Genomic DNA, 25,169 nt, shown 5'->3' with positions numbered 1-25,169 from the left:
CTCCAGACTCTGATTTTTTCTTTTGTGAAATTTATAAAATAGAGAAAAGAAATACTTTGCAAGGCTGTGGTGAAAATTAAACTAGATAGGTAGTATTGCTCATTGGTTAAAGAGCCATGCTATAAATCAGACCTTCTGGATTTTAATCCTGGCTCTACCTCTAACAAACTCAAGAACCTGACACAAGTTAGTCTTCTCATGCCTCATTTCTGCAGATGTAAAATGGAGATATATCAGTACCTACCTCAGAAACTAGTTGAAGAGCTACATAAGTTAGTACACAGCCAGCACTTCTGCCTGGCACACAGCGAGCGCTCAGTAGATATTAGCTATTAGTAAATTGGTGCATATAATCATTGGTACACAGGAACTGCTCAACCTTATTTAAATTTCTTCCTTTACTCCCACCCTCAGCCACAGAATTATCTCCCATTAATGGATAGTTCCTGAAATTCCACTTCAGCTCATAATGAAGTTTTCTTATAAATTGGGTGAAAGCTAACTCCTTCTTTATCTCTTAATCTTATGTATGTGTAACAATATCAATGCCTGTCTTTAATTTTAAGTTTGTAGAACACAGTAGTCTGAGAGATTCTCTTTGAAGGGTACCCGCAGCAATCCCCAAAGCTGTGTGTATTCTGAGGTTAATGATAATGAGAATTGCTGGGAAGAAGACTAATACATAAAGCTGTGCAAAGGTTTTCTTTTTGTGTTTAAGGTAGGTCTTTCCATGATTTGCCATGTCCATATCATAGTATCTTTTTATCCAAACAGTATTAAAGTGCAACAAGACTAATCCCATCTTAAGACTATCCCTCTTTAACTGCCAAAAAAATTTTTCCCTTTCTCTCAATTGTTTTTATAAAAAGTTGAAAAAGAAACTGAGTGTGACAGCAAGTGTCTGTTGTTGCCACCTTAGCTACTGGGGAGAAGGAAATCATCAGAGGATCTAGGGTCCAAGTCGTCCTTGGCAAAAATGCTAAACCTTATCTCAAAAACAACTAAAGCAAAAAAAAAAAAAATCAATAAAAGCTGGGGTGGAGGCGAGGTGAGAGGCTTCCAAGAGGTAGAGTGCCAGCTTAGCAAACTGGAGGCCCTAAGGTCAAACACCAGTGACACCAAAAAAAAAAAGAAAAAAAAGAAAAAAAGTGAAAAAGAAAATATAAACCAAACTATAATATTTTAATGGGGATTTTTAATTCTCATTCATGATTCTTGAAGAACAAGATTCAGAAGGCTATCTTAACTCTTAGGTAGAGATCTGTTGATTCCAGTATATCAAACTTAATCTGTTCTAGAACGTGTGGTAGGACTACTCCTGCCATGAGCAGTTGGATGTGCCTGAGTGTAAATATTTATTTTAATTCAAATACACTTATTTAGAAAGCATCACTGCCACTTAGATCAGTAATCATTTTACTCTTTAACTACTACATATTTATATTTGTCTTTTCATTCTTGGCACGCTATTAAAAATCAAGTTTTACATATTGGTAGCTTTACAGAAAGGCTGTGGGCAAAGATAATCAACACTACACATTAGTGGTATTCCTTATACAAGTCAGACAATCACATATATTCAATCAGTTTTTATTATGTAGCAGTGCTATTTATCACAATGGCATCCACTGTGCTGTACATGCAAAGATAAAAGAAGTATCTGGCTTGAATTGCCTTCTGCAAGCCAGTTGTTATCATCACAGATTGATTGCAACAGATATGCTTTTGATACACAGAACTTGAACACATTATCTGTGACTCTTCCTCCACCCACTTCTATGCAGCTTTGGACAGCAACAGCTGCAGTTGATATATTACTCTACTTGCTTAAGAAAGTGGCATAAATATAGAGATTAGATGACATAGGCTTGTGAGTACTGGATACAGCTCTTATTAAGGCTTACTGAGAAAAAAAATAGGATATGTAATGAAAGGATTCATACATCCCATCAGTACTAAGATAACATGCTTTCAGTAATTAATGCATCAATAGAAGAGGAACAGTATGCAAAGTCAGAAGGCACCCCTGAGGTTTTCAAACAGAAATTTCAATAGGAATCCATATGAAATTTGGGGGTATAATAGGCCATTTATTTTTGTAAATATTATTTTAACAAATAAGAAGTTTCCAACAGTCTCACTGTCAATCATATGAACAACACAACTTCAGGTCCTATATTTTACCATTTTATACCTGCAATCTGGCATGGATTTGTAACAGAAGGGAAACATATGCTTATAATCTTAAAACTAGGAAAGACATCACCTTGCAAGTCTGCTGTGTCAGTAATTTCCGTTTTCAAGAGTTACACAATGGTGAAACAATAGTTATCCTACTGAGCTCCAGCTCACACAGCCTCACAGTCCGCTGATGACTGATGAAGGGTCAAGAGGGTAGCAGACTTTGGGTGCACAATATTCAGTCTTTTATCAAAGATGGCAAGAGTCCATGTGCTACAATAATGGGATAAATATGCCCTTTTACCATATAACCAATTCCTTCCTCTGACTGGCTAAAGCTTTAAGCTGCAGTTCAGAAGTATAAAAACATATTCTATCATTAGCAAAACACACTTTAAAGAGCAGATACTTAATTCCAAGTGAAATGTCCATATCCTTACAGTAGTTAATAATTGGATGAGTTTATTTGCCTTCTTATGCTAAAATATCTACCAAAAAAGAACATAAATGAACTTCAAAAATCCAACATTTCAGCACAAATTCTTGTCCATCAAGACACATCTTCCTACAAAGGCAATTAAACTTATCAGTACATACATGAGGAAAATATAGAAAGTTCTAATCAGAGAAAGCATTCAATATATGGCAAGTCATGAGGTAATTTCATTTTATTCAAAGTTTTGAAAAAACAAATCATTGTGAAATTATTGTTGAAAATTAATTCAGAATCATGGACTACTGCTATTTTGAAAGGAGATAAAATATTAATCAAAACATTTGGAATTCTGGCTAACTATATTATTATTATAACTAAAAGTTCATCATAAGACATTTATTACCAACCCCAAATGTATTTTTTAAAATCTTATTTTTTCATAATTGAGAAGTATTACCCCGATAAATATAACATTGTTTTCTTTTTGGTGAGCTTTCAAACAAATATTGAACTTTAAAGAATAACAAAGACTTAAGTTTGGTAGTAGATTTAAATCTAATACTGAAACTCTAGATCAATGGTTTTCAGTCAGGGATAGTTCCTGCCCCCTTAGGGATATTTGGCAATGTTTGGAGACACTTGATCATCACAGTTAGGGAGAGGGAATACTACTGGTGTTTACTAAATGGTTGGCCAGGGATGGTGCTAAACATCCTACATTGCACAAGACAGCTTCCCCTACAATGAAGAAGTATTTGGAACCAAATGTTAACAAAACCAAACTTGAGAATTCCTGGGCTAGATGTTACTTAAAAAAAAAGTTTACAGTCTCATGCCTTCTTGTCACCTGCCTCTTCTCTAAAAAATGAAATGATAACATGCATGGAGCCAAACTTTAAAAAATAAAAAAGGAATTATGCCTGACCAAAATTTTACTGCATAAAAACAAATTCATTTATTTGACAAGTAGCTACAGTATCTTCACTATATGCAAATTTTAGATTCGGATAGAAAATGACTGAATAAAATAATACACTCAAATTAACACGAAAATCAATTCAATCTTTACCCATTAACATGTGTGAAATACTTGTTCTACTTTTAAACTTTATTCTCAGTATTTTTCTGAAGTACTATACTAAATTTTCTCTGATCCCTTTCCCACATCTTAACTCACTCAATTTTCAACATGACAAACAAGACAATCCAATTTCTTTTTTTGCAGCACTGAGGATGGAAACCAGGGTCTTGCACTGCACTACTAAGCTACATCCTCAGCCCCACAATCCAACTTCTAAAGCTTAGAACTGAAAGGGAAGATGTAAAACCATCTTATCACCCTCAGCATTTTAAAGCATGTACTTGATTCACACTTAGAAGATCCAGTTAAGTTAAACTAAGGTTTACATTATATACACATTACTGATTTTACTCAGTAACTTCAACTTCATTAACATAGTGACCCAAAAAAGGCCTGGGTTAAAAGTGTACTAATCCTTCTAATTTCATGTAGTATGTGTTCAACACTAAAAGATGCTCTTTACCTTCTTCCTTAGCATAAAGGAAAGACTGACTTATTTCTCCCTCTGGAGCAAATCCAAAATGATCCAAAACGGCTCTTCATAGAGATTAAACACAAGCGTCCCTCAGAGGCCTAAAGAGATAAGGGCCCCTCTAGCACCAGCAGCCAAGCCAGCCCCAAACAGCTGTGGATTCCCGCTCCAAGGATCACAGGAGGAAGGGCCCACTCACACCCACCTGGGCCTGCAGCAGCCCAAGACCTGCTACTCATTTGGGATTTGCTACCATAGACATGGCAGAGAACGGTCCGTCCATCAGAAGGAAGGGAATGGAATGGATGGGATGATGACCAGAATCTAGGAGCTCTCCTTCCCTAACTTCCCTGTACCACTCACTGGCCACCTGCCTGGAAGCCAGCATCATTGTGGTGCAATCTTCCTATCTGCTAAACAGGCGTTGTCATGAGAATTCAACAAAATGAATGTGTCTAAAAGAACCTTATCAACTGCCAGGCCCTAGAAAGCATGTGAATTTTTTGTGGAAGGTTACAACAGGGCTCACCTTCCTTGTTCCTCTTCTTCTCCAACCTCTCCTCCCTACTTTTCCTCTCAAGACACAGATCCTCAAGCTCAAACAGATTTCATCAAATAGAATGTAAAACAGGGTGAAGGATATAAACACCACACTCCACACATGAACAAAGAACTTTATATCATCTAGGCATCTACACCGTGTACCCAGTGCTTCAAACACCCTATTTCCCGTATGTGTCACAACAACCCTAACGTGGAATAGTCGTCCCATTTTACAGTTTTGAAAACTGAAGCATGGAGAGATTAAAAGCTTGCCAAATTTTTACCTGGCTAGAAGTGAGGGGACCAGGACAAGAAGCTAGACAGCTTAGTGCCATAGCCCACTACAAAGAATGGAGGTTTCCCATTTTAAAAATGAAGTTATTTATAAAACTAATTTTTGTAAAGTGTGCTTTCCAGCATGCAGACAACTAAACAATGCACAACTGCCACACAATATAAATATACTGAATCTTTTCCCTTCCTGCACCTCTCCATCGCCTATGCTTCTTAGCCTTCTTTCTATCAGGACACTGTTAGCGGAACCAGCAAAACCAACATCTGCCTCATACAGAATAACCAAGGAGAGAACCAGAGGTTTAGCTGCATTTTCCATGACAATTTTGGAGATTCTAAAGAACCATTCAAAACTACTTTTCAAATCTTTTCATTTTAAGGAAGACAGTAAAATAAAACAAAAGTTTTGTAAGTATACTACTATCTACATTTTTATATTATAAATAAAATCCTAAAAATACAAAATTTACCTAATCAAACACATTAAGCAAAATAGACTCAAGCTAAAATCCCCCAAATCAATGTTTGTAAAGCACATGGCATATGTTTACATCAACACCCTATTTGGCCCCCATCCATTTTTATCACTCATCTTCCCAATTACTATTAGCCCTTGCAGGCAATTGCCATGACTTAATTTGCCTGTGCCTCCCAGGCTTAAATAGGACTTTGTACATAGTTCACACTCAGCCAAGGCATGGAATGGTCAACTGATGGAAAAGAGGCTGTTGGTCCATTACTATAAAATAAATGCCTTTTTAAAATATTGCTGCAAACACACAGACAAGCAACCTAAATTCACCTGCAATGCATCTTTGAACAAAAGCAAACTACAGACTTAATGGTACTGCAACAAAGATGCTCCTTTTGAACTTGACAGTTCCCAGTCATTCAGACCAAGCATGACATACAAGGAACAGTCCTCAGAAAGTACTGTGTATCTTCTGAATCATTGCCATTACCAGAGAAAACCCCAGGAAGTGGTTTGAGTGAGTAGCTGGACCAGTGCATAGGTATCAGCTGATGTCTCTCACACATACAAGTCAGTAATAATGGGAACATTGTGAAACCGGAATAACCTTGCTTATCTTCAGGGAGTTTGGGAAATCATTTCTAATCCAGTGAGTATGTAACTTGAGAACAAGTCAATGGTTAATTATTCACTGAGAGTTTAGTAATTAATCTGTTTTGGACCAAGTGTGGTTGGACCTGAATAACATAAGGATGCCTAATGTCTGGAACAATGTGTCTTTGAAACCACTTCTATAAAGTAAAAGTCTTTCCTAAACAGTTATGACCAACCAAGAACAAAGTCTAGGTGACACAATTGTTGGCAAAAACTAATCAAAATGGACAATGATTTCATGGAAACTTCCAAATTCAGTTTAATTTTAAATATGAATCAATGCCATCATTTCTGCTCAAGCAAATGGTTGGTCCTGATGCATCTGGTAGATAGCAAGCCAGTGAGCTCACCAAGAAGAGAATCATAGAATATCACAGAGTCCATCCTCATTTAAATGGCATTCAAATCTTTACCTAAAAACATAAAGGAAAAGTCCAAGTCATCCTACCAAACCAAAACTAAGAGAATGGTAACAGATTTGCCATTTCTATTCACCAAATTAAGGGTGATCATGAAGCATTAGGTTCCTGTATTATGTGACCAAACAAGCCTGTGATTCTCCTCAACACTGTTTTTCCTATTCTGGCCCATGGCGATTTTCAGAACGGCCACTAAAAGGATGCTAATACATCAACATACTTATAAAAAATAATACTTGAGGTGTTCCCTAGTTCCTGAATTTTTTGAAGCTGAGCAGTAACTCTTCTAATGGTCTAAGAATGAGCAACATCCTTCTGAAATGCTGAGTTCTTGGGAACCTGACCAACATCAGAAAGAAAACACAGTTGGACCAATCTCTGAGCAGTGAGCATGACTTTGGCTGAGAATGGGAGGACATACTGTACTTAAGTTTACCCACTACAAATGGTTCCCCTCCACTCAGCCATTTGCTATTAAAAGAACCAAGCTGTTCTGAAGATAAGCAGGAAGAGGATATTCAAAATGTGTAGGCGGGATTTTTTCATAGAGCTTCTCTAAATTCCAAATACCTGAACAAAGTGAACCAAATTAAAAACCCAACTTGAACTTTAAGATAATAATAAAGACAATGCCCACTGCCCTGTTCCACTACCCATAAGCATATTTTATACAAAAATAAAAATCTGTAACAAAATTTTTTTGGTAAGTTTGCTTACAAATGTTTATAAAACACTGTGTCATCATAAATCTGAGACTCCATTTCCAGTACAGGCTTAATAAAAATATACTGGTTTGGTTACTTTTTCTAAAAAATCTATTTTAGTACCTATAAATTAGTAAACAGGCCTAACATTATTCTGAAATGAAGAATGTAAACTATAGAGCATGTATTCTGCATGCTAGCACTGTAAGAGCTGCCAAGAGATTCAAAGAGTTATGACTATTAATCATAGCCCCTGCTTAAGAAGATCTAGGGAGACAAGCAAAACATATATGCATATATGCATAAAATAATTACATGCCTCTAAGAAAGATATAGACAACAGGAAAAGTCAGGAGTGGTGGTGGACACTTGTCATCCCAGCACTCAGAAGCCTGAGGTAGGAGGAGGACTGAGAGTTCAAGTCAGGCCTGCAGAGCTACATAGTAAGACCCTATTCCTAAAAAACCAAAACAAATACAGAGCGAGAGAGAGAGAGAGAAATTTTGGGGAATGTGGCCAGCAAGGAAATGAATGAAGGACAGTCAGGAAGGAAGAACAGCCAAAGTCTGTAGACCTGAATAAACATGGTCCATTTATAGGACATTCAGGAGGTCAACTAGATTGGGTCAGGGGCTTAGAGACTCGATAAGTATTAAAACTGGTTAGACAGGACAGTGTTAGAGGTTAGAGGTTACCTCGCCTACCACCTTTGTCTTACACATAAGGAAAGTAGGCTCAAAGTGATGAATAAGTCAACAAACATAGTAAGTGCCCACTATGCACTATCTACTCTACTGGGCCCTGGGATTCAGAGGATACAAAAGTGAATGACCACATGTCAGTGACCTGAGGGTCACACTGACCATAAAGTTTATCATTTTAAGTTCTAAACATTTCTATGAAGACAATAATGTAATAAAAGCCAAACTGGGGAGGGAGGGCGGAATCTATTTAAACTTAAGTTACAGATGGCCTGATCAAAATGACATTTGAGTTGAGACTTGAACAAGGAAAAGGAACCATGCATGAGAGATGAAAGTTAAGAGCATTGCAAGGAGGAAAAACAGTAAGTGCAAAGACCAAAGCAGGACAGGCTTAGCAAATTTAGGAATAGAATGAAGCCATTATGGTCAGAGCCTTACAGGGTATGGAACATGTGGAGAAAAATGGGTCCAGAGAAGCAAAGATCTATAGAACATAATGAAGAGTTTGGATTTCATCCTAAGAGCAATGACAACCTACTAGAGAATTTTTAGCAAAGAAATTAAGTATGTAACTTATACTTCCTAGGCCACCTTGACAAGTGTAGAGTCATGAAACCTAGTTAACATCTTTTATAGCAAAGTATGCCACAGTTAATGGCTTGGACTAAGACTATGACAGAGGAGACAGTAAGGAGACATGACACTCAGCATTTATTTTGGAGAGAGAACCAGAAGGACTTACTGAACTAAATGTGAGGCTAGAGGAAAGAAGTGGAATCAAGAATTAATTCTGCTATTATAGATTGAGAAATGGGGGTCATAGTGGTTCTATTCAGTGAAAGGGGAATTTTTGGTGGAGGAGCAGAACTAAGCAGAGAGACATCGAAAAATCCCTTTTGTCTGTCCTAACGTTGATATGTCCATCAGACAATCATATGCACAAACTTAGAAAGTATACAGATTGGGAACTCAGGGGAAGATCCATTCATGGAGATAAAACTTTGAATGTTATCAACATACTACTGATATTTGAAACTATGTGTTTATTTCATATCTGCTAGAAAGTTTAGACAAAAAAGATATGGGGATTTAGGACAGAACCCCAACAGATTGTAACACTCAGGCTAGCAAGAGACTAAGGAGGTGAAGTGGAAGAAAAACCTTGTGAGTAAGTGTCATGGGTGCTGAGAGACACTAATATTTCATTAAGCAAGGTGTAATGGTCCACTGTTCCAGACAATGAGAAGATGAAAACAACTAACTTTGGCCACATGTATGGGAAGTGAAGAACTTAAGACAAGTTAGTAAAGACATGCAAAATTTGAGAAGTTTTGCTGACCAGTGGTGTTGCCAGTGTCACAAGGCAAGTAAGAGGCCAAGGACTTTACATTCTATTTCCTGTACTATTTGTTGTGACTCTAAGCTGTTTCTCATCCTAAATTGGACAATAAAGACCCCCCTGGAAGATTGTGAGCAGAAAAGAGGAGTGCTAAAAGAGTTATTGTAAAATTAATCCAATAGTGGTGTACAAGATGAATTCGAAGTAGAAGATGCCATGGTGTTTGGGTGCAATGAATAGAAGCTGCATTAGTAAGGGGACAAAAATGAAGATAAAGAGATCACAAAGCAGCTCTAAAAAATACACAAAGCCAGAGCAAGTTAGAATGATTTCCAACTGAGTGCCCGATACCAAAAGTCATTCAGCAAGGTAGGAGAGAATATAGGAAAATACAAAAAGGCTAAACGCTTTGGAAAAATTCTTACATGGACTGTATCATCTGAGGTCTTTTTTAAAAGAAGGCATAAGAGTACCATCAACTTTGTCTACTTTATATTCCTTCTGTTAAAACAGGTTTCTTTTATTACTGACAAATAAATTTTAATCATCTTTCAACTTATTCTGTGATCCAGCGTGTGTAATAATGAGTTCATAAACCAGGCATGATAGTTCAGGCCTTTAATCCCAGCACTTAGGAGATTTTGGTTGTAGGATTATGAGTTTGAGGACAACCAAGGCTAAAGAACAAGTTTGAGAGCAATCTGGGTGACAAAGCAAGACCTTACCTCAGATAAGCAGAAAACAAAAACAAAAAAAAAATCATAAAATATGTCTAATTATTTTTCATCAAGAATGCCCTCTTTATTCAATTTTTATTAGCTCATCAACTAATTATAACAAGACCAAATGAAGAAAATATAGTCACTATATGAATTAATATTTCCAGTGGGTGCCCCAATATATGACTTTTGTAATCACATAGAAGAACAATAATGTTACATCAATGATTCAGAATTAAGATCCCATCTCAGGAACATTTCTATTCAACATCCTTCTATTTACACATCTTTTTGCCTTCCTAAAATGCTTTACTCCAAAACCCAAATTGTATTTCATTCCAATACATTGTATATCATTACACCTTTTGTTAAATTAGAGAAAATAAAGAGAATAAACTGCAGCTTGGCAGTTGAGTCTTTCATATTTCCACCCCGTACATTTATTGATCTTTTAAGTCTGTCGTATGAAAACATAAGACAAATCAAAAGACAAGCATCTGAGCCTTCTGAGGAACTATGTTATTATCCTGAAGTGTACACACCATGCAAAGGAGATGGAAAGTAAGGAAGATTACAGCACAGGCTTGTAAAAGGTATTACAAGTATTCTTCCATAGCTTTTGCCTTGCACTCCTTAATCATGGGAACGCAGCTCAAAGAATGCATGTCACAATTTCCAAGCAGATGCTGGATTTTGTGTGTGTGTGTATTACTGTGGAGCCCAACAGGTAATGCAGTACCCTTGGAGTGTATTATTTAAGTAATCCCCATGCACATATTTCTTTCATCAATCTTTACAGGAGTAAAGGTAATTCTTGATATTCTAAATAATTGCCAGGCATGTTTTTTATATAACTTAAACTTCTGATACAATGAATTTCTCCAAGAAACTCTGGCAAAATCCAAATGACACTGGCTTCACTACAATGAGAAAATAAATAAAACAGAGTGTATTCTAAAATCATGTTAACACAGATTCATTAATTATTGCACTGCTAACAAATGTTCCTGATTTGAACATGTATTTCAAAGCACAACTCTACACCCTTTTGTACACAGTACTTTCAAAAACTCTTCATATCTAAGAGTGTAACAAATTTATATATCCATCAATAGCAAAACTGAGAATACATTTTGAAACAAGTATTCAGACACTTGAGTTCTCAGTGAAAATACAAAGCCTGTTACTGAGGTACACCCTTGTGGACAGAGAGTTGGAGAAAAAACAGGTGCTGGCAGCAGTCAAAAACCATCCCATAACCAATGCACAGACAGTGACAGCCCTCTCCAAGTTCCATATGAAACAAGCAAGCACTGAGGATGACATCAGGGAAGTACAGAGTGTTTTCTGTGCCTCCCCAGATGTCCTGGCAGGAGATAGGCTTTTCCCAATCTAAGGGAAAATCAGCCAGGAAATGTCTCTGAGTTGACAGCCCTAGCTCACAACTTAAAGTGATGACAGAAAAGTGACTGTAGGGACACTGAGAAGCTTCTCTGCAATGCTGCTAGAACTGAAAACACTTCAACTCAGCATCTTAATTACAGAAATCCAGGGTTAGAATGGAGGTGGGATTCCCTAGGTAAGGTGAGGCCATGGTGCCCTACCACAGACCTTGGACTTGAACTCAGAAGACCTGAAATCTATTCCTGGCTCTCCCTCTCATGAACTGTGAGGCACTGGTTTTGTTATTTAACTTGTCTGATCCTCTATTACAGCAGTTATAAACTTAGAAAGAGGACAATATCTATCCTACCCACCATGTGGATTTTGTAAGGACTCAATGAAACTATGTGTACAAAAGTCTTTGACAAATTTTAAAGTCCTGTGAAAATGGCAACACCTTATTTTACAGTACAGTATATCCCTTAAACTACAGACAATAGGTAGCCAGTGCATATTATAGACCTTCAAACTAACCAGTTAAAATGGCATTTTAAGAGATGAACTTTGCAGTACAATGAAGAACTGATGAGTAATTTGAGTTGGGAACAACATGTAAGATGAGGTGTAGAACCTTTCTATGGTAGTGGCAATTGAAATATGTAGTAGGAGATTTTTTTTTTTTGAGGAAGAACATGAATGTTGAGCCTAAAGGATAATAGTAAAATAAAGATGAATAATCTATGAGCTACAATAAACCCCATCCACCCAACCTCTTGAGCCCTCTACTGACATTCCAAATTTAATCCCATTGTCCTCTTGGAGCTTCTTCTTGTCCTCCATCTCAAACTCAGCTCTCCACTTACTAATGCCAGACTCCTTGTCTCCATACTTCCACTTTGAATTCTGATCTCTTAACCTCAATCATCCCAGGCTATCAGACTTCAACTGTGTCAGCAACCGAGGTCCACACAGACATTCCAGTAACACCCTCTCTAGGCTTCTACAGTCTCTTCTCCTTCAAACATGGCTCACCTCACATGCTGTTCTTGTTTCCCCAGGTTAAACTATAATCCCACCAAGATCCATGATCTCTGACTTCCAATGAATTCTTAAATAGGGACTATATCTGACTCACTGTTAGAACACTCTCAATATACTTTGAATAAATGAAATTAATAAATCTGAAAACTCTATAATCCATCTCTCCTACTGCACTTTTCTTGGCTTCCACCTACTCCCTCACTATTCTTATTCTCTATTTTTTCTTTCTGACCCAAAGTAAGCACACTCCTCAGAGTTCTAAGCTCAGCTCTCTTACTCTGTTTGCTCCCTCTCTCTTCAAAAGAGATAGGTTCTCAACAACAAATGCAGGTGAATGTCAAAACATTTCAGACAAGCATTCCACCAGGACCCAAATCCTACACTTCCACCAAGATTCCCACAGCTTGTACCCTGCCCCAGGAGGTGAGGCCTTACCAAAACAAAAATAACTCCAGTGAGAAGGAACAAAGGTCAGAAAGGAATCAGACCCTCCCAGTGGGGACAGCTGAGCCTCAAGTGGAACTGACAAGAAAGCCTTTGCCACCAGACAGAGCCATCAAAGTGTCCTACATTGGCGACAAAGAAGCCTCTCTTCTCAGGATCATTACTGGCCTTTAAAAGTCCAGGTTCTCTGGGGCCTGGGAGCTTTACACTGTTAAAGTCATTTGGTGCCCTTCCTTTGAGACAGTCTTACACATAAAAGAGAAAGACTTCTTCAGCACTTCATTGCAAATGGGGAAAACTGACTTACACTGCTGAGCCCTTGCCCCCTCCTGGAGCAGATGGTCCGTATGACTTTGACTCATTTGACTATACTTCCAGGACAAATGCAGCGCATGACTGGGCTTTACCTTGAGTCTTCCCACCCCTCAATGCCCAGGCACAGTGCAAACCATCATCACATTCTCATCATTCTCATCTGGACAGAACAACTATACAAAGAAACCTATCTGCTCCCCAGCCATTTTTGCCTTTCCTTCCCCCTCATTCCTTTAACTACTGGGTACAAATCTAAGTCATCCTTGATATGCCAGTACTCAATTTGATCAAGCCTGAGGCTTTCGTCATTTTCTCCCCCTGCTAGGTTTCTTGAGTGCTGTTTTATTTTATGCTTTATAGTTTAAATGCTTAGATCTTTTTTCATAGTTGGTAGGATATATTCTTGGACTTTCCTAAACTTATTCCCTCTGGAGGAAGATAAATTCTTTATTGGACTATGCCATGTGGTCTTATGAATACCTCTCCATGCATATAAATTTAATCTAAATAACAGAAGGAATAGATTTTGGCTTATGGCCTTACCTAGTTCTTACAGGAGTGAGGCTATGATTTTATAAGAAATAGGGCATTTGTGGGCAATTTATTATTTAACTATCTGTAGATCTCCGTATCAAGAATTTTTAAATGATAGGTTAAAAAAAAATCTTAAGGTATGGAAAGGAGAACTTTTTTAACTGAAATTCTGCAGCAAGTGAATTCCAAGACAAGTGAGGATAATCATAGCACCCATTTTGAGACATATACAAGAATTCCCTGAGCTGGAGGCTGGCTCAAACGGTAGAGCCCCTGCCTCGCAAGAGCAAAGCCATGAATTCAATCCTTAATACCCCCCCCCAAAAAAAAAGAACTTCCCCTACACATGGGATTAGATTCAGATTTGAGACAATCAGATGGTATCATTGAACTTCAGTGAAGTCACAAGAATACCATCGATGAAAATTCTTGGACCCAAGTTCCATAATGTGTATTTAAAAATATGGTCTCTGAGGTTCTGCTCAGGACAGTTTGACCCACCAGGTTCTTCCTGACATAAAAAATCTATATTCTTCCAAATGAAAAGAGTAGAATAAAATATTTTCAATAAAGTACATTTATACAGTATGCAATGTAAATCTACCCAGTGATTTACACCTTTCACTGAGTTCCCAGTGGCCTGCCTTGTGAAAGTCCTTCCTTAAAACCACCATTCGACAGGAGCTTCCAATCCTGCTGACTCAAATGATGACATCTTGTTGTAGAAATCTGAGCACCTCCCAATGGATCTACGCATCAGTCACTGAAGGCCTCTGCCAACTTCTGTCACAGAGAGATTAAGACAACACAGTGAGAGCCGAAAACATTGCCCTAACGAATCATCAGAGTTTATCACCATTATCAAGGTTGCAGGAGGACTCTGCCTAGAGTCACCACGCTTGCTCCTGACATCAGACATATGAGGTCAGAGACTTTCAGCATCTAAGCCCCAGCAGATAAGATCCAATGAGCAGAACCTGTCCTTTAGCTTCTGTGGGATACATGTAACTTCAAATACGAAGCTTATTTGTTTATTAGGCCTCTTATTCCTCCTCTGCAAAATACGTACAGTGAAATAAGAAGCATCAAAACTTGAATTACCAAAAAGAACTCATAAACTGAAGAGTCTTTTGACACTAACTTACTAGTGACATAGGGAAGAAATAAAAGGATCATTCAGCAAACAAAATATTTATACTGTCCCAGAAGGAGTTCTTTTATCAGTTGATCATTCAAGGGATCTGACACCATCAGTTGGGTGTCATCCTAATTGCAGTACTTTTGAGGGCCTGTCTTTATTCCTCATGCAATATCCGAGTAATGTGCCTATAAGAAAGTAAAATTAAGTGTCATATTAACTCAAAGTCTGAAGCTGGTTCTTTTGTATTTGCATGGCTCTCTGAAGTGCTGTAGCCCTGGAAACACAACACAAACCTTAGTCAAAGGATCACCTGCAGGGAGGGGAAGCTCAAACCCAGGATCCATGTGCTCTACTGAGCTTCACCACCGGCCAAGTATCACATATCAACTGGGAAACCCCATTAGTTGCTCTTACCAACTTGATAGAGTAACCACTTATAAGTATGCTACACTCAGACTAATCATCCATAAGTAAGTGAAAGGTCTCCACAGAAACCAAATACACGGTAGAATCTGTTCATATTGTGGGATCTGATTTAGCAAAAAGGCTTCACTACCAGCCAAAATTTTGCTTTAACTTAGGTTTACACATCACTATACACTGATATCATTAGATCTTATGCCTTTGGAGTATCACAGTCTTGAAGATTACAAAAAGCTCTGTACATGAAGAGAAAAAGAAGAAGAAGAATAAAAGGTTGGGAGGAAAGATTTGCATTTTGCATATGCAGTTAGAAAGATACCAAAACAGATTCCATGCTAAGCTCTGTCAAAAAGGGAACAATTACTGTTACCCATCAGCATGCAGTTGTGAAATTATATTCTCTTCTCAAACAGAGGCAGTCATCAGATTATCAAAATGAGGTTATCCTGCCTAAATTCAAATAGTTCTTATATGGAATAAGCACAATGCAATCAACAGACAAGCAGCTATTTCCCTCCCACACAAACTATAATCTTCTGTGAAATATACTTTTAATGAAGAATGCACAACCCTCCTACACATTTGGTTCTGCCCTCACACTCCTCCACATAAAAGCATATTTATTTTAAAGAAAGAAAACGGGAAAAATTTTATAGCTTCTAATAACATCCCCCACAATACAGGCAAAGAAGAATGGAAGTATCCTAACTAACCCCCAAATGTATCTCTCTCACTTAATGTTACTCTTAGGGTAACCAATGGCCCCTGGGGTGTAATACAATCAAATAAATATAAACAATAGATATTCCCCATATTTTAATGATTTCTTTCTAAGTGAAAGCATTATGAAGACTTAAGTTATTATATTACCAATGACTCAAAACTCATAGAGCTCGAAATTTCAATCTTTCACAAATTTCAAATTTTAAATTGCTTGTCATGAGTCACCCTGCTTATTCAAGAAGCAAGTTTTCAAAAGGAAAGAAAAGTTTTCTTGTAGGTGAGGTTTACAGTGATGTTCATTTTTCTTTCTCCTTCACTCATTTGAATTTTAAATGTCTAAAATTGAAACAATATGACTTGACAGGTGATAGCTTTTTACCATTAGCAGAGCTAATTTGAAATGAGGCTGTGAGAACAGTTATGAAACGTCCATGCCCACTTAATGGAACTCTGAGGCAAAACAGATAGGAATAAGAAAGATTTTACCACTAGGACTTTTTTTACCCTCACACAGTTTACTAGACTCTGAGATTATCCCATAATTTGATTCTTAGGAGGCAAACCATTAAGAAATTAGTTTCAGTGGCAAGTAGTCCTGGTAATATGCCACATGAAGAGGATATGTCCTTGTTTGGCGAGAACAAAGAATAAAATTGGGAAGGAAAATCAATAACTTTTTCATAATGAAAATAGTCTTAAAAGATCATAGAACTAATTTTGTCTAAATGAATAAATGACATAATTGCATAACATTAAAAGCAGTGTTTTTAAATTTTGTCTAAATGTCATTTAAAGAAAACAAAATAATCACTAAAAGATAGCCTGTAAACACTGGCAACCCAAAGTCCCCGGATTTGCGTGCCTCTCTCCTCACCCCATCTGCTCAGAACCTTGTCTCCCTTAACTCAGAAGGAACAATCACTTTTGCAAACAAAGTAGCACTAGGGGAAGAAAGAGAGAGGAAGAGAAAAAAAGGAAGAGCAGGAAAAAGAGGGGGTGGGAAGGCAGACTAAGGGAGAAGTTTGAGACAAAGCAAAACTAGCTGCTACATAAATGCTAGTGACAATCTCACACATTCAGCAACCTTTTTCACATAGGTAAGACGGAAGTGAGGAAAAGAAGGAAAATGAGAAAACATTTGTGTACACTACTTATAATTAATTCATTTCCATACACATACACGAATGCATTGCTCCTCTCCTCAAAGTATGTCAAAGTAAGATTAACTTAACTAGCGTAGCCAGGCTGACCCCAGCACAAAATTCCTATATGTCACTATGAGTATGGAATAGCTTTAAATGTAAAGCTTCTGCTCATGTTCATCAATGGAGCTGATTTCAAAAATAAACCTTAACTAATTAAAGAGAGCCTCAAGCTTTTCCGCCTACTCCACCTCGCAGAGTTACTCCACGCCCGCCCATGGCAAGGTTCTGACTATCCACTTTCTCATGCCCAGGAAAGGCACCTTTCCCAACACGCAGTCACAGAGCAGAGCTAAGGAACGAACACGCTGAGCCAGAACTGCCAGAACTGCAGCTGTTCACAAAAGGAATTCCCCCCTCCCTTTCCCTCTTTACTCCCTCCCTTTTCTTCTCCTGTCCCTCCCCGTCATCCCTGGTGAATAATATCATCTGCTACCTGCCTTGATCAACACCATGAGCCCCTGTCTTCAAGCATTCAGAGAATTTAACAGCCTGGAAATTCCTGTTGTCCATTCGCTGAGGTCACAGATAAAGCTAAACAACAGCCGTGGTTCCTTCCCATCAATCATAAGTCACTCACTGATAGAATGTATGGTAGGAGACCTGATGTAAGCGAGTCACCAGAGAAAATACCCACTGATGACGCATATCCAGGCATAAAAATAGTTACAGGGCCCTCAAAGGGATTATTCAACAGCCTACATTTAGACTTTCTTACAAGAGACCTGAAGTCAACGTGCTGTAGCTAAGTGGCTGGAGAGAGAGAAGGGGGAAGTTTAAGCTTTTCAACAGACAGAACCACAAATAGCTGATTTAAATAAACTCCCCAATCACAAGCTGTTTAGCAAATTTTAGCACAACTTTATAAGCATCCAACAGTACCTCCAGCTATCTTATAAAATGCCACATGATCTTTTATTTTACTCATATGCTCCTTCAATTCCTTTTTTAACACATGCCCCACTCCCAAACATTAATACTTAACCAGTCCAGAGAAATAAGACTTAGTTGCTTTGCAAATAAGTGATAGGAAAACAACACAAATTGTAGTTCTACATCTATATGTTTTGAAAACATGTTTTTGAATAAAGCTTAATAATAAGTTTCACCAAAGAAGCTGACATTTTGCCCACTGTATTTTCAGTTATATTTTTTGCACAAGTGTTTGGATCATTTATAGAAATAATTGTCGTGCATATTATATACACCGACCCCATGTAGAATCTTATACAGCATGGCATTATTGTTGTTAGACAAATGAGTGAGTAAATGAATGAACCAGTGAAATGCTATGTGCAAATATTTTAACTGAGCACGTGACAAGATCTTAACGGAGACTGAAATTTTGGATTGTTAAATTTTTTTAAGAAAATGTTATGAGGAGGAAAATAACTTTTTACATGTGTAACAATTTTGATAGTTTTCAAGTCATCTGCTGTCTTTTCCCTCCCACTTAAACATATGCACAGCTACCCTGCAAAGCAGGTCTTTCACAGAACTTTCAGATCAGACAAGGCTGGATTTTGGCACATTTTTCTATTTGAATATCTAAAAATGTTCCCTTCCCAGTTTCCTTTAAGCAAATACGTCCACACAGTGAACAATGAAGCCAACAGGCTCTGACAGAGTCCAAATTCTGCCTGCTTGCAATGTCCTGCTTGTTAGCCTTAATTACCAATCCTTCCCTAATAATGGACAGACTTTAGTTGCTACTCCATTAATTATCATCCACAGAGTGTTTGTCTGTGATGGAGTTTATCTCGGTACTTAATGTTATTAAGTAATTCTGCCTATACAACTGGCAAAACCTCTTAGCAACGTTACTGTAACTTTTCTTTTGACAAATGTATTCAGGCTTTACTTTAGAAGGCACTTCTCCAGCAACAGTTAATGAGGTGACATTTTTCTTTCTGTGCTGACAGGTTCTAGATCACTCTCCTCAAGTATGATAACACCGCTATAAATACAGTTTCAAATTATTTTTGGTACCAAGATTTCACAAAGTGTTCACGTTTCTCTCCTGTGCATATGTGTTAAGAGTATGTGGCCTAGTTCAAAGAATCTAACCGGAAATGATCACTGGTGCCCCCTAGGTGAATATCACTAAGGCAATTTTAAAAAAATACGTGTGCCTCCATCATGCCACTTGTAAATATTGCAGTTCCCAATCCTCAACTCAGTCACTGATTCCTGACACAAAATGTGAGACAAAAAAGTAAATTAAATCTAGTGTCTGTTTCAGTTCATAAGATTTCATTATTTTGTTTTAAAAAACTGATAATAAAGAAAAACTTTTTAAAAAATAAGGTAATGAGACATATTGGCCTTTGCCAAAGAAGACAGAATGCACTGAGCATTCTGGACTCAGAAACCAAAAACATTCACTCACTTTTACAGAAGCTCATGCTTTTTAAATAGCTCAAAATTAGCTAAGACACCCAGAGATAATCAGGTTTCACCCTGCTTCACGCATTTGACTGCCATCAGTCATGGTGGTCTATGCTGGTCAAGTCTAAATTGAGGAGTCTCAGGTCATTTTAAGCCAACACCAGTAGCCAATACAGACATTATTTCAATTTGCAATCCAAAGATCATATTGAGCTCCATACGAAGTAACTTCCATCAGCATTGCTGGCTACAGGAATTCCATGCCTGTGGATTTACTAGCAGTAAATGATGGGTTGTGTTTGTTTGTTTGTTTGTTTGTTGGATTTGGAGTTTTGTTTTCTTGTTTGGGGAGGTTTGTTTTTTGTTTTCTTTGCTTTGCTTCTTCAATGAAACTTCCCTACCCTAGATTAGAAACTACGTTGTCATTATGGTTATTTAAATCTGTGGAATAATTTCTTGCATAGTCTGCAGCAATGAAAAGGTTAAATAAAGCACTGCTTAAAACTGAGAAGTGTCAAATTTCATTTTAGAGAGCACTGCTTTTACCTTTTGAAACAGAAAAAAAAACCATAATCACTTAGTTGCTAAATCTAAGATTAGATTATGTAATTTTCTGGACAAAATGGGTAAAGGGGAGGGCATATACTCAATATCACAAAAAGGAAATAGTTATTCTCTGTAGAAGCCATATTTAAATTCATCCCTGTGATGGTTGATCTTGCCAACTTGACTGGATGGAGAGACTCCTAGGAGATTAGGAAAGCACACTTCTGGGTATGCCAGTGAGGGAATTTGCAGGGAGGATTAACTAAGGGAGTTAGATATATCCTGAGTGTGAGAAGAATTAAACAGTCTGGAGGCCCAGAAGGAATAAAAGGTGAGAAAGGAGAAAGCAAAGGCATTCTCTCTCTCTGTTTCCTGGCTCCCATGAGGTGAGCTTCTCTGCTCTGCCATGATAGACAAACATCTCTGAACTCCTAAGCAAAATAAATCTTTCCTTCCATTAAACTGTTTCTCTCTGTTATTTGTCAGAACAATGAAAGTCTGACTAATACAACATCATGTCACTAACAGAATACCATAATAATAAATCTCTTTACATGTTTTAGATATATCAAAACAAACTGGGAAAATAAACCTCTAGTTCACTGTCCTATGCACAACCAAGGTCAAATAAATTAAGTATATTTATACAAAAAAGTTAGTTCTCCCTTTTAGGTTCAGTATCACGATAGAATTCTGATTTAGTTTTATTTTTTAATTGCATCCTTAAAATATCTCATTAGTTGCCTTTTTTCATCTGGCAACTAAGATTGCTTTCTGGACATTTTATGGGCTATAATCAATTAAGTCATTATCTTCAGCCTTTCTTACACCTATAAGAGCACACACACAAGCACACTCACCCTTCACCTCATACCTAATCTCCTCCGATGAGGCCAAACATTCACCAAGCACCCAGGGTGAAAAGTGAGAGTTACCTTCATCACCCCCTTACCTCTCTGTTTGTAAAGCTAATCACCATGCTAGTCAACTTTACCAAGCTTCCTCTCTCTTTCTTATACGTCTTCTAACTCACTGCCATGATCTTAGTTTTAGCTTTCAACATGTTGTACCTCTTTGATAAATATAATAACTACTCCTTAGTTCTCCTTCTCCTCACAAACTATGTTCTAAATGATCAAAAAGAAAGTCTTACAAAATGTAAATCAAGCTATGGTACAAATTCCATTAAAATCCTTCAATGACTCCAGGTTGTAGCATACAAAGTACTATATCAGAAAACATTCCGTGCTATCCTAATCATCCATTTTAATCATGAAAGTGCTCAAAAGCTTGTAGTTAATTATTATGTGTTAGGTGGAAATGAACAACAGAGTAATTTTAATTTCTGTTGTGCAAATATACACACATATCAGACATCAAAATGACCAATTTCAGCACTGTCCTAGACATATGTATCTGCACTATCCAGTACACTTGAAATGTGGCTAGATATTGGGCAAATGAGTTTTACATTTTAATTAAACTTAAAAAGTCCCATGAGACTAGTGATGACACTACCTTGCTGAACAGCACAGGTGTATTTTAATGAGTGGAGCCCCGATTATGTGCCTTTCTTTTCCCCAAATCAGTTGTGTTTGGAAGGATTCAAGTGTCAGTATTCATTAGGGTTTATGTCTTCATTTGTTCACTCAATACTGTCCCTTCTGTGAAAGAAGTTCGACCTAAGGGAATGTGGTTTTTGCTCTCTATTCAAACTTACTCTAACAGTAATAGAAAAGGCTCCACATCAGTAAAGCAAACTGTTCTATCCAGAGATTTAGCCTCAGAAGTATGAGAAGATCATATAACAAGTGTTTCATAGACTAATCTTTACAAAATGAATACAGTCCATCCCTTAGTTTATGCGTTTACATATCAGTGTGCTTGCTCTGCATCCTTACGAGAGTAGAAACAGTCTTGTTTCATGTTTCTTTGCAATGGAGTGTTCAAGTTGAATGAATGAGTAGATAAATGAAATAAATGAACTCCACACCACACAGAGAGATAGATTACACAGGCAAGTGCATAGGATTTGGGGCCACATCTCAGCTCTGCTATTTACATTCTGTGAGATCTGAGAAAATCATTTGACCTCCCATCTGTCAAATAATGATAATACTAATTCCAAATCTTGACTATTCTGTAATAATCAAATGAGATAATAATTAAATGAGACAAACCTGATATATAAATATTAGTGAAAATTGTGTAACTGAGAAAGTCATTAAATAACATTTAATTCTCTGCCCTCTATATTATTATAGAAAATAATGTCCTCTAACTACGAAGAATGCCGTCCATATACCAATGCAGGTAAATGTCTATAGTGAAAGGTCAATTTTAAAATAATTACAAGGATGATTACACTTTCTACTTGTAAATTTTATTGTAAATTCCAATAAAAAAGACTCATTAGTTCATTGCAGCCATCTCTTGTAGTGTACAGACCAACACCAAAGTGAGGTAACATTCAAGTTTGCTCCTGTGTGTTTGACTTATCTCCTTAATTATATCATATGTGCTTTATGGACAAGGTTTCCTTACTGGCATTTTGTAATAACAGATCCCTTTTGCTCTGTGCTTTTCAGTTCTCAAAGTATTTAAATCTTTAGAGTTCTCTTCAGGACTATTTCAAGACAGACTGAGAATTTCATTATTTTCATCTTTTAGAAAAGTAAAGTAATAATACAGTCAGTAAATAAAACCATCAGGTTAATTGTTCTAAGTCTAGAGCTCTTGTCATTATACTTCAGGAATTTCCTAGTGTTTCACAGTTCCAAAAGAAAACCCAATTCATGCTTACCACAAGAAGATTTTAAGCAAAATATAAGGCATTCCCTATACCCCTACTTGATCATACATATGTAAGTATACATATAATTTAATACTCATATATAACTTAATAGTTGAAAAAAGTCTTCTCACTCACACTCACTCAGCGCACCCTTGGGATGCCTTATAATGCAGGCATGGAACACAATACAACTCTCACTTACAGACAAGGAAATTGGGGTATGGAGATTTCAACTCCTGAGTATTTCTTACAGGATGATGGAGAGGAACGATCTCAGTGCTTGGGATATGGATACACATCTACTGTCAACCAGCTGAGTAACTTCAGGTAAGTCACATAACCTCTCTGGGCCTCAAGATCCTTCTCTGCAAAAAGAGAGACCTTGAGTCACTCGTAGACCACCACACTGTTAAAATTCTATTAAGTAGCATCCCTTAGACAAGGTCTCAAAGGGTTAAGTCCTTGCTGGCTCTTTATTCTTTTTCATGCACAGTAATGCTTCTTATGACATCTCACTGTTGCTCCACAATTGAAAACTGGACCAAATGAAGGGGCTCATTCTGTTGGTTTGTTTGTTTGTGTGAGTGTGTTTATCTTTACAGAGCATTAGGCCCAGTTTATGCCCCATTTATTCTTTGATCCCTTGGCTAAGCCCAGTCACTAAAAGAATTCCTCTAAAAGAAAGCTAGCTGAGACAGTAGGTGCAGGCACAGGGGTCCAGGGACAGGGTGTGTCCTTACCTGACCTCTTCTACTTCTGCTGCATGCTTTCACACTGGGCATAAAAGATGCTTGTTTTGATAGATTTTGATATCTTTATCATTTTTAGTTTTCAAAGAAATAGTACAAAACCCAAATGGTGACAGCACAGATCACCTCTGGTGCCCAGGACCAGGGACAGGGTCACAGATCACTTAAAGCAATTTAAGTGGCCCAACCAAGAACTGTTATACACTGAAAAAGAGGGCATGTCCAGAAGAAGTCATAGCTGAGGACTCCTGGCTAAAGGTGGAATGCATGTGCAAAAATCCACACATAGCCTCTATTGGCACAGAGAAAGTCCTTCCTACATCCCTGCTGCAGAGCCAGAGAAATGAGCAACCTGACCCCCTGCAGAGTCTGTGGAACCTGGCAGTAACCTGAGCTGCTCTAGGTTATTTTTGCTATTGGCTCCTGGTTCTTAAAGGGGCTGTGTCCTAAGCACCCATGTCCATACACAGGGTGCAAATCAATAACAAGATGAAGTGATAGACCTTGCTTTAGTAAACACAGCAATAGATAAATGAGAAGATATGTGAGTGAATTTAATGCTCTTTCAAAGGGACGAATCATACATCCTGTATATAGCATCATTTTAAAAGACAGGGATGCTGGATAACACTGAATTCTACTGGCTTAAGATGTCAAAAGACAGCAAGCAAGGGAGCTCTGTCCTCAGTGCAAGCCTGCTACTTAAGTAGGGAATGGAGAGCAGAGGTTAGAGCTGGAGGTGGCACCAGGACTGGGCCCTACTGTTATCATTGCACTTAAATGCTTGCTTCCACCATAAAAAGTATAATTATTCCACTGTATAAAAAAGGAAATAGAACTCAGAGAGGCTCCATGGTATACTCCAAATTTACATGGTAGATGAGTAGCGTGGGCCCCTTTCAATACTCTCAACAGGAATGGTACCAAGTCCAAAAGCAATACACAACTTGAAAAAAAAAAAAAAAACTAGCCAGGAAGAACAGGAATAATCCTGCAACAAAAGAAAAAGAAGTGAGATCCAAGTCATAAATACCTAGGTTCACAAACCTACCACCAGGAACTTGCTGGGTGACCTTGGCCAAGTTGGTTGCACTCTCTCAGCCTCAGTGTAATAACAGTGGTACCTACAGCATGAAGTTGTTTTAGACACTAAATGAGATCATCATGTGTTTGGACAGAAGCTTGCCACAAAGAATCCCCTCAGTGAAACAGTTTTATTATCAGGTATATCAGTATTCCTGTTCCACAGGTGTGTAATTCAATTTGCCTTAAAATCTGACCATCATAAAAGTAATCATATAAAAACTACTTGTGGATCGGGTTCTTTACAGACATCCTCTCCAGCACTCACAACTTTACCAGACAAGTGATTTGACTCCCCCTTGCAGATGAGGAAGTCAGATTCACAGGAGTTTAGTAACTGCCCCAAATTACAGCTAGTAGGTAACAGAGCAGGGATCTAAGCTCA

At 37.7% G+C, this 25,169-nt stretch overlaps 1 protein-coding gene across 27 annotated transcripts in view; it reads right to left on the bottom strand.

Annotated features, from left to right (window-relative positions):
* Window positions 1-25,169, bottom strand: part of Hivep2 (HIVEP zinc finger 2) — a 185,088-nt gene that overhangs the window by 110,077 nt on the left and 49,842 nt on the right. For 2 of the 27 annotated variants that reach the window (XM_074073030.1, XM_074073017.1), the window contains exon 4: window positions 23,204-23,317. The exons of 24 other annotated variants lie outside the window; for them this stretch is intronic. The gene's annotated coding sequence lies outside the window, so the exon portion shown is untranslated. Of the gene's footprint in view, window positions 1-23,154; window positions 23,318-25,169 lie in introns of all 27 variants that reach the window. One more of the 27 variants, XM_074073002.1, reaches the window with a different exon arrangement.

Source organism: Castor canadensis, chromosome 1 (genome assembly GCF_047511655.1).
Source record: "Castor canadensis chromosome 1, mCasCan1.hap1v2, whole genome shotgun sequence".
Lineage (NCBI taxonomy): Eukaryota > Metazoa > Chordata > Mammalia > Rodentia > Castoridae > Castor > Castor canadensis.
Note: the sequence above shows the minus strand (reverse complement) of the source record. Positions and strands in the feature narration are given on the sequence as shown.